This window comes from Aulonocara sp. 'chitande type north' Nkhata Bay, linkage group LG23, assembly GCF_057382095.1.
Source record: "Aulonocara sp. 'chitande type north' Nkhata Bay isolate Kocher_YH1m ecotype deep benthic linkage group LG23, A_spYH_male_GT1.1, whole genome shotgun sequence".
Taxonomy (NCBI): Eukaryota; Metazoa; Chordata; class Actinopteri; order Cichliformes; family Cichlidae; genus Aulonocara; species Aulonocara sp. 'chitande type north' Nkhata Bay.
Window position 1 is genome coordinate 21,702,821 of NC_141365.1, and position 9,737 is coordinate 21,712,557.

Consider the following 9,737-nt stretch of genomic DNA (forward strand, 5'->3'; position numbering starts at 1 on the left):
GAATGTGTATTTATGACGACGATTTGTGAGACTGGTAAACTTACCTTTGTTCGTACGATGGTCTTTACTTTCTACACGGTGCATTTCAAGGTCCTGTACCCATCCGTCGGTAAACTGTACCTGGGCTTGTTGCAGTGACCTGAAGTTACTAAACTTCATGAGTGTATGCACTCACTCCAAGAACCGTATAATTATAAATATGAGCGTGGTGAAAGTTGGGCAGCACGCTAACGTCTTTTGTCCACTCTGTGTGCTCGTAAGGGTCTGACCCTTTCACTCCTTTGATTTTTCCTCGTATCTTTTCTTTGTCTTTTCGTCGAGTCTGTCTTTGTACGGACCGGCATTGTTCTCCTTTTGTTTTGTACATTCCTTTTTTGTGCGGCAAAGAAAAAAACAAGAAGGTGTTGGAACCGGAGAATGAACGTTTTGCGTTGCTGCAAATGCTTGCATTTGATGCGGTACTTGGATTGTTTTGCCACGAGTTCCCGGCATGCAATGCGCGAAAATCACGTGATTGCTAAACAAGGGGGCGGGTGCATTTGGCCTCCTCGGCTGTAATTGGTCCAGCCCAGAGTCGATCATGACCAATTGGCCAATCCAACACCTTTCATTATATATACCCTTCCTAAAAAAAAAAAAAAATCCATCGGCCCATAAAAACAAAAAATCGCCAGCGGCCCACCGGGCAAATGCCCGGTATGCCCGATGGCCAGTCCAGCTATGGAGAACACTGTAAATAAATTCACTTTTGATTTGAAGAAACTTGTGGTCTGCGCCTGAGTCCACTCCACTAATCGTGACAGAACAATCCAGCCACAACATGGACTCAGCAGACCAGAATACCGTCGGACAGGCACTGGCTGCCCAAGAAGCGGCGCTGACCCGCCACGAACAAATGTTACACCAGCTGCGAGGTGAGATTGCCACACTAACCCAAGCTGTTTCCCGTTTGACTACACCAGGGGGCGTACAGCCGGGGAATCCCCAGCCAGCTCACCCTGCCCCACAGGAAACACTCGCGGCGGCCACGGCAGGTCCCTCATCGGCAGCCACTCCATCCTCTGACGGTCCTCTGCCTTCACCTGAACCTTTTACGGGTGTGTCATGGTCCTGAGTCTGAGGACTCAGTGTTTTGTGTTTCCTTATGCTTTTGTTCATTCCGAGTGTGTATTCTGTTCTGATTTTGCCATTTGTTAGGTTTCTGTTCTTTGCCTGCCTGCTCCCACTTCTCTGTGTTCCCTCTGTCTGTCCATGGTGTTATTGTGTCTGCTCATGAGTCTGCATTCACTCACACCCCAGCCTGTGCCTGCATTTTGGATCCTTTTCTCAATTCACCACACGACTGCTGCACAGCCGTGACAGGGTGAGACAGGAAAGTGCTCTGGTTTTCTGGCCCAGTGCTCATTGATTTTCCGCGAACAGCGGCGCTTCCATAACAATGACGGGGTGAAGATTGCTTTCTTTGTACAGATGCTACGAGATCGTGCTTTGAAATGGGCCCAGGTGGTATTAAACTCCGACCCGGAGATTTCTTTTGAGAGGTTTGTGGCTAACTTTAAGACTGTGTTTAACCGAGGCTCTGGAGCCGAGGATGCGGCGCTCCGCCTCCTTAACTTCAAGCAAGGTAAGTGGAGTATGGCAGACTATTCAATCGACTTTTGGATTTTGGCAGAAGAAACCGGCTGGGGACCGGATGCGCTCAGGAGCACACTGTTAAAAAACATCCGTGAGGATCTGAAAGATGAATTGATTATGCGGGACCTTCCCACTGCTTTTGATGAACTGATGTCTTTATGCATTAAGGTGGGGCTCGTCGACAAGCACGGAACTCCAGTTCCCAGGAGGCCGCGGGGCCATGGGGGGCGGAGGCCTCGGCCGATTAGCGGTCCTCCCGGACACCAGAGGGTGCCGACGGAAAGGTACAACCCATGCAAATTGGCAGCTCCCACCTAACTGCTGCGGAACGCCAGCGACTCATCACGGCCGGTGCGTGCCTGTATTGTGGTAACAAGGGACACATGATCGCCTCCTGTCCATCGCGAGCAAAAGGCCGCGCCCGCCAGTGATGGTAGGAGTACTGGTGGGCGGTTTGAATCAGGATAAATCTCCTCCACGTTTAGCCCTGCCGGCTAAGCTTCTGGTCCAGTCCGAGTGTCATTCACTTTCTGTGCTTATTGATTCTGGAGCAGAACAAAATTTCATTGACTCTGAACTAGCAAAACAACTCTGTGTGACTGTGGAGTCACTGCCCCACGCCTTACGCGTCACGGCTTTATCAGGGCAGCGCCTCCCCGACATCACACACATCACTGAGCCGCTCACCCTCACACTGTCTGGCAATCATTCGGAGGAGATTAGCTTTTTTGTTTTTCACTCCACTCAAACGCCGTAAGTTCTCGGTCATCCCTGGCTCCAGTAACACAACCCCACGATTAATTGGCAGAAAGGAGGCATCACGGGCTGGGGAGAGGAGTGTCATATGACCTGCCTTAAGGCTGCCGTACCTCCTAACAAATCGGTCATCGGCCCAGAGCCACCGCGGTCTTCCGACTTAGCAGATGTGCCGTCTGTTTACCACAATCTTGCTGAGGTGTTTCGGAAGGACCGAGCCCAGTCGCTGCCACCCCATCGGCCCTATGACTGCGCCATAGACCTGCTGCCGGGAGCTCCCTTGCCGACCAGCCGCCTCTATAGCCTCTCGCTGCCGGAACGGGAGGCTATGGAGAAATATATAACTGAATCCCTCGCTGCCGGCATCATCCGTGCCTCTTCCTCACCCGTCGCAGCGGGTTTCTTCTTTGTGGAAAAGAAGGATAAGACCCTCCGACCCTGTATTGACTTTCGGGGACTCAATAACATTACGGTAAATATCCACTGCCTCTGCTCACCTCCGCTTTCAAACTTCTCCAGGGCGCCGTCATATTCAGCAAGCTGGACTTGAGAAACGCTTACCACCTGGTTCGGATTCGGGATGGCGATGAATGGAAGACAGTGTTCAATACCCACCTTGGACATTTCGAGTATCTGGTCATGCCGTTCGGCCTCACTAACGGACCTGCAGTATTCCAGGCTCTGGTCAACGATGTTCTAAGGGACTTTATTAACTGATTTGTGTTTGTCTATCTAGACGACATTCTGATCTTCTCTTCTTCCCAGGCTGAACACGAGACCCAGGTCTGGCTGGTACTGCAACGCCTTCTGGAGAACAGGCTGTTCGTCAAAAGCGAGAAATGTGAGTTTCATGTGCCCACAGTTGCCTTCCTAGGGTACTGGCTGCTGTGAACTGGCCCGAACCAAATAACCGTCGCCAGTTGCAACGCTTTCTTGGCTTCGCTAACTTCTACAGGAGATTCATACGGGACTTCAGCAGGATTGCCTTACCATTAACCCAGTTAACCTCTCCCAAGCTTGCTTTTCAGTGGAGTGACGCTGCCCAATCAGCCTTTCCGGAGCTCAAGAAACGGTTTGCCTCAGCACCCATCCTGGTCTAACCTGACACCACTCTTCAGTTCGTGGTAGAGGTCGACGCATCCAACTCAGGGGTGGGGGCCGTCCTTTCCCAACAGAGGGAGGGTAATATGCACCCTTGTGCCTATTTTTCCCGTCGTCTCACCCCTGCAGAACGTAACTACGATGTGGGCGATTGGGAGCTGTTGGCGATTAAGCTCGCCCTGGAAGAATGGCGGCATTGGCTGGAGGGCACCACTCAACCCTTCGTGGTCTGGACCGATCACAAAAACCTGGCCTACCTTCAAATGGCGAAACGTCTCAACGCTCGACAGGCCAGATGGGCCCTGTTTTTCACCCGTTTCCACTTCTCAATCACCTACAGACCTGGTTCCCGAAACGTCAAGCTGGACACTCTCTCCCGTCAGTTCTCCACTGCTGACGAAAAGGCGGATCCGGATTCCATCCTGCCGGCAACCTGTACTATCGGGGCCATCACCTGGGAGATCGAGGCGGCCATCCGGGCGGCTCAGGTAGCCGAACCGGATCCGGGAGGGGGGCCCGCCCACTGACTCTATGTTCCGCGCTCTGTCAGATCCCAGGTTCTGCAATGGGCTCACACAGCCCGGTTCTCATGCCACCCAGGGATACATCGCACCGTCAAGTTTCTCCAGCAGTATTTCTGGTGGCCCTCACTCACCCAAGATACTCAGGAATACATCACTGCTTGTACGGTCTGTGCCCGAAACAAACCATCGAACCAACCCCCGGCGGGTCAGCTCCATCCGTTATCCACTCCTTCCAGGCCATGGTCTCGCATAGCACTGGACTTCATCACCGGGCTACCTCCATCAGCAGGTAACATTGTCATTCTCACCTAAGGCTACGTTCACACTGCAGGTCTTAATGCTCAATTCCGATTTTTTGATCAAATCCGATTTTTTTGTCTGCTCGTTCACACTACAAATAAAATGCGACAGCAAACGCTCTCTAGTGTGAACGCTCAAAGCGGCCCGCATGCGCAAAAGAAGATGTCACACACAACGCGCTCTGTTTAGACCCAGAGCAACAGTATTGTTTGACTGATGGCCCTTAATATAAAGACTTCGGTCTTCACGTTTCCCAATTTTTGCTTTAAGTTATTTTGTTATTTACATAATAATGTAAATAACCTAATAATGATCCTTATTGCCGTTTAAGAGAGGAGCGGTGCTTCAAAGGATAGCTGTAGATTTCTGTCAGAATCTGCAGATTATACAGTACAAATAAAATGTTTACGTTGTCTTCCCAACAGTTTCACTGACATCTACACTGGATGGCCAGGAAGCGTTCGCGATGTCTTCTCGGGCGCTTCTCTGGCGCTGATAATTGGCTTCAGTCTTGTGTCGGTGACGTAAAAGGCGGATTTAATGCGACTTGACCGTTCAAACAGCAGTCGCTTTCTAAAACATCGGATATGTATCGGATTCAGTACCACATACGAAAGTGACCCAGATCGGATTTGAAAATATCGGATTTGCGCCGTTCACACTGTCATAGCATGATCGGATATGGGTCGCATAGGGTCAAAAAATCGGATTTGATGCGCTTTCGCCTGCAGTGTGAACGTAGCCATAATCGATCGTTTCTCTAAAGCGGCTCATTTCATTGCTCTGCCTAAGCTTCCCACAGCTCTAGAGACCGCACGCCTACTCGCCACTCACGTCTTCCGCCTGCATGGGATCCCGGAAGACATAGTGTCCGACAGAGGGCCTCAATTCACTTCTCGGGTCTGGAAAGAGTTCTGCAACTCCCTGGGCGCAAAGGTCAGTCTATCCTCGGGCTATCATCCTCAGAGCAATGGACAGTCCGAGCGGGCCAACCAAGAACTGCGTCGCCTCCACTAATCAAACCATCTGGAGTGAGGAGTTGCCGTGGATCGAGTACGCCCATAACAGCTTGACTGCCTCTGCCACCGGCTGGTCTCCATTTGAAGTTTCCTTGGGATATCAGCCTCCTCTTTTTCCTGCTGTGGAAGGTGAGCACTCTGTACCCTCCGTCCAGGCTCATCTGCGCAGGTGCCGCAGAGTTTGGCGGGCAACTCAAGTGGCCCTACTACGCACGACGGAGAACAACAAACGCATTGTAGACTGGCACCGGACTCCAGCACCCGAATACTCTGTCGGCCAGAAGGTATGGCTCTCTACCCACTTTGTTCCGGTCAGGACTGAATCCAAGAAACTTACACCCACCTTCATCGGCCCTTTTGAAATCTCCGCCTTGGTCAATCCCGTCTCTGTGAAGTTAAAACTTCCTCGCAATATGAAAATCCATGATGTTTTCCATGTTTCACAAATCAAACCTGTCCGGTCCAGTCCTCTGTGCCCTCCTTCCAGGCCCCCTCCTCCCGCCCGGCTTGTGGATTGGTTGCCGGCTTACTCCATCACTCGCATAATGGACTCACGGCACCAGGGGCGTGGCTGTCAGTACCTGGTTGACTGGGAGGGCTATGGCGTGGAGGAACGCTCCTGGGTCCCGCGAGCGGCCGTTCTGGACGTGCCCATGCTCCGGGAGTTTCACCGCCTGCATCCGGACAAGCCTGGTGGGTCGCCGGGAGGCTCCTGTTGAGGGGGGGGGGGTACTGTCATGGTCCCCACACCTCGCCACCTAACAGCAGTCAGGCGCTTTGTTTTGTTTATTCTCCTCTCCCCTGAACCTGTTTTCCCTGTGCACGGTGACTGAGCGTGAGCAAGAGTGATAGAGGAAAGAAGAGGAGCTGTGTGTGGCTGCGAGGGCTGTATGGAAATCTCCTCTCCCTGGACTCCTGCCCCTTTCACTCCCGGACCCTGGAACCCCGGCCCCTTTTCCCCAGACACCGTTGTGTGTGTGTGTGTGTGTGTGTGTGTGTGTGTGCGCGTGTGTGTGTGTGCGCGTGTGTGTGTGTGCGCGTGTGTGTGTGTGTGTGTGTGTGTGTGTGTGTGTGTATATATATTTCACCGTGGAGAACACTGTAAATAAATTCACTTTCTATTTGAAGAAACTTGTGGTCTGCGCCTGAGTCCGCTCCACTAATCGTGACAGTATCAAAATCAAGTACGTCTTTGATCTAAGAATTTCTTAAAGAACATCCCAATGCAATGAATTTTGAGTATACGCCCAGACTCTCGAACTTGAACAGACATTATGATGTCTGTTCAAGTTTCTCTGTAGCTTAAAAAGGTATTATGGAGGGTATCTTGAGGAGGTTCTGGAGGCATGCTTACTGAAAACAAAGTTCTTACAGGAGTCCAGAGGTCCCTCCGATATCAGGGCCAGTTGAGGTTAAAAGGTTTGAAGTGTTTTTAAAGACATGTAATGGGCTCCTTGGGGAGGTTCCAGAGGTTCTTGGTAATGTTCCAAAGCAGGGAATGTAGTAAAAGCTGCAGTACTGTGGTACAGGTCTGGATATGTACTAAGCAGAATTAATGACCGTGAGAAAACTTTGTCTGTACTGCAATGACCTGCATGAATAAACAGCTTTCACTTGGAGATACAGGACATTATTCCTTTGCAGCCCTCCCACTAAACCCTGTATAAATACAGGTTTAAAAAAACATTACTACTCTCGCTCATTCATATATACACAAACACACACATGCCACATTTACACATACATATGACCTTGCAATGTCCCCCACATACATTCCTGATAAATCCTGATTCCTAGTAAATCCCCATTCCTAAACAAGAGTGCATGAGCTAATGTGGAAATGTGTTTACATATACAGTCCAACACACACATTTAGAGCAGCTGAGTGATTTGATATCTGATAGAGCAGATGAACAAATAAGGGTGGAACTTTGAGTACAGGCTGCCAGTAGATGTGTGTTTTTAAATTTGAACCATTGTTATTAGATTTCAGTTATTATTTCTGTACAGCCTTATCTAGTTGAGGTAAAATTTAATGCATCCATGCATCCTGGTTTTCATGCTGTGAAAATGCTATCTAGATACCAAAGCACTGGGTACCCCTTAGGATCCTTTTTAGATGTGCAGGATAACTGGATGTCAATAAGACTTCTTGTTGGAACTAGATGCCATTAGAGGGAGAAATTTGTTGTTTATAGGAAAGATAAATTGGTCCCAAGATAACCTGTATTCAGGAGAAAAGCCAGACTTACGGATAGAAGTCAACTCAGAACAGGGGAGCTTCATCACTTCTGAGGTGGGAAACCAGGGCTTTATCCTGTAGCCAGACCTAGGATGGAAGCTCACTGGGGAGTGTTTGTTGGGTGGGCCTGAATCTGGCTCAGCAGGACAGAGGTCAAAAAATGACCATCACCTACAAGGGAAAGACACTCAATACTATGAAGACAGAACGCCAGGCAAAGACAGAAGCCTGGACATCTTCACCTGAACATTTTAGACCCGTGATGCCTCATATAATTGTACGACTGTGAACAGGGTTTTCTTCTTCTGAAAAATTTGCTAATACAGTACTACTTGCATTTTAATGTGTTAGTTTGTAATAAAAACAACTTGAAAAAAGTTCAGAGTTTTTTAGTTTTAAAGACATATTTTAAAATAAAATTGTTTTGAACATGGATTAATCACAACTGCTAGAGGAGACTAAATAATAAAACAGGTCATGATAACCTCCTGCCTAAAAACTCTTTCGGTCTCATACTTGGGACTTTACAGACCAACAAAACATCCTGAGAAGTCCCAGAAAGTTTCAAAATCACATCTTTCAAGATGTGCCATATTTTAAATATCCTAAATATCTCTAAAATAAAAAATAAAAAATAAGCCCTTGAAACCAAATTCAAGTTCTCTAAATTTCCTCAGTGATTTCATGAAAATCTTTATACAGTGAAGATATAATTATTTCCCCAGCTGAATTTGTACATTTGCTCACTTATAAAGATATTAACTTTTTCTCATTTTTATGATAGTTTCATTTTAATAGAGAGACACAAATATCAACCAAAACTCAATCAGACAAAATGCATTTCATTAAATTATGGCTTGATTTGCATGTCATTGAGTAAAATATGTATCCCCAAGAAAAACATGACTTAGTACTTGGTGCGGAAAACCTTGTTGGCAAGAACAGTGGGAAGTCATTTCTCATAGTTGGTCAGCCGGTTTTGTCACAGCTCAGGAAGGAATTTGGCCCACTCCACTTTACAGAAACTTGATAAATCCTTTAAGTTCATCAGCTGCTGCTTGATAGTTTAAAGCGTCAGCTTCCTCCACAAACTTTTTACAGGACTGAGATCAGGAGACTAGCTAGACCACTCAATGACCTTAATGTACTTTTTTCTTTAGCCACTCCTCTGTTCTCATGGTGGTATGTTTTGGGTCATTGTCATGCTAGCAGACCCATCCACAAATCTTCACTGTTCTGGGAAGGAAAGGAGGAGGTCCCTGTCCAAATTTTTATGGTACATGTTCCGACCCATTGGCCTCTCAATGTGATGAAGTTGTTCTGTACCCTGAAGCAGCGGTCCCCAACCTTTTTTGCGCCACGGACCGGTTTATGTCTGACAATATTTTCACGGACCACCCTTTAAGGTGTCGCGGATAAATACAACAAAATAAAACCCGTACGGGTACCCAAAAAAAAGAAGATTTATTCATAACACATGGGAAAAGACCCAGGGAAACTGAGTTAACAATAGAAAAGATAAAAAAATAACGATAAAAAACAATAAAAACCCTGAAAACCATAAATTTCACACCCGAGCCTCAACTCTTGTGGCCCGGTACCAAAGACTCATGGACCAGTACCGGTCCATGGCCGGGGGGTTGGGGACCGCTGTCCTAAAGCACAATGCACCACCCTGTGAGGATGGTGTTCTTTGGGTCATACTGAAAACTGTGGGTGCCAGAGAGCTTGATTTTAGTTTAACTAAACCACAGAACTTTCTCCCAAACCATCAATGACTAATTCAGATGTTCAATGTCAAACTTAAGATGGGCCGGTACATGTGCCTTTTGACCAGGGGAAAATGTAAAGTGATATATGCGCTCTACACTCGACAAGTTTTACCAACGTTTTTCTTGTGACTGTAGTCCCACCTGCTTTACATCATTGACTAGATCCTCTCATATAGTCTTGGGCTGAGCCACCATGATTAACCCCTGTAAGGCAAGATCTTTCATGAAGCTCCAGACCAGATTGATGGTGACTTCTATTTGAGACTAATTGCACCAACAGTTGTTGACTTTTCACCAAACATCTTGTTGATGGTTTTGTAGACCATTCCAGCTTTGTGCAGGTCTACAGTCTTGTTCCTGATGTCATTTGATTGCTCTTTGGTCTTGC

The 9,737-nt window shown here is 47.9% G+C and overlaps 1 long non-coding RNA gene across 1 annotated transcript; it reads left to right on the top strand.

Annotated features, from left to right (window-relative positions):
* Positions 1-706: 706 nt before the first annotated feature.
* On the top strand, positions 707-6,021 carry LOC147301688 (uncharacterized). The gene is made up of 3 exons (XR_015127306.1): positions 707-1,097; positions 3,157-4,305; positions 5,109-6,021. It is a non-coding gene; the product is annotated as an uncharacterized LOC147301688 (long non-coding RNA).
* Positions 6,022-9,737: the final 3,716 nt, after the last annotated feature.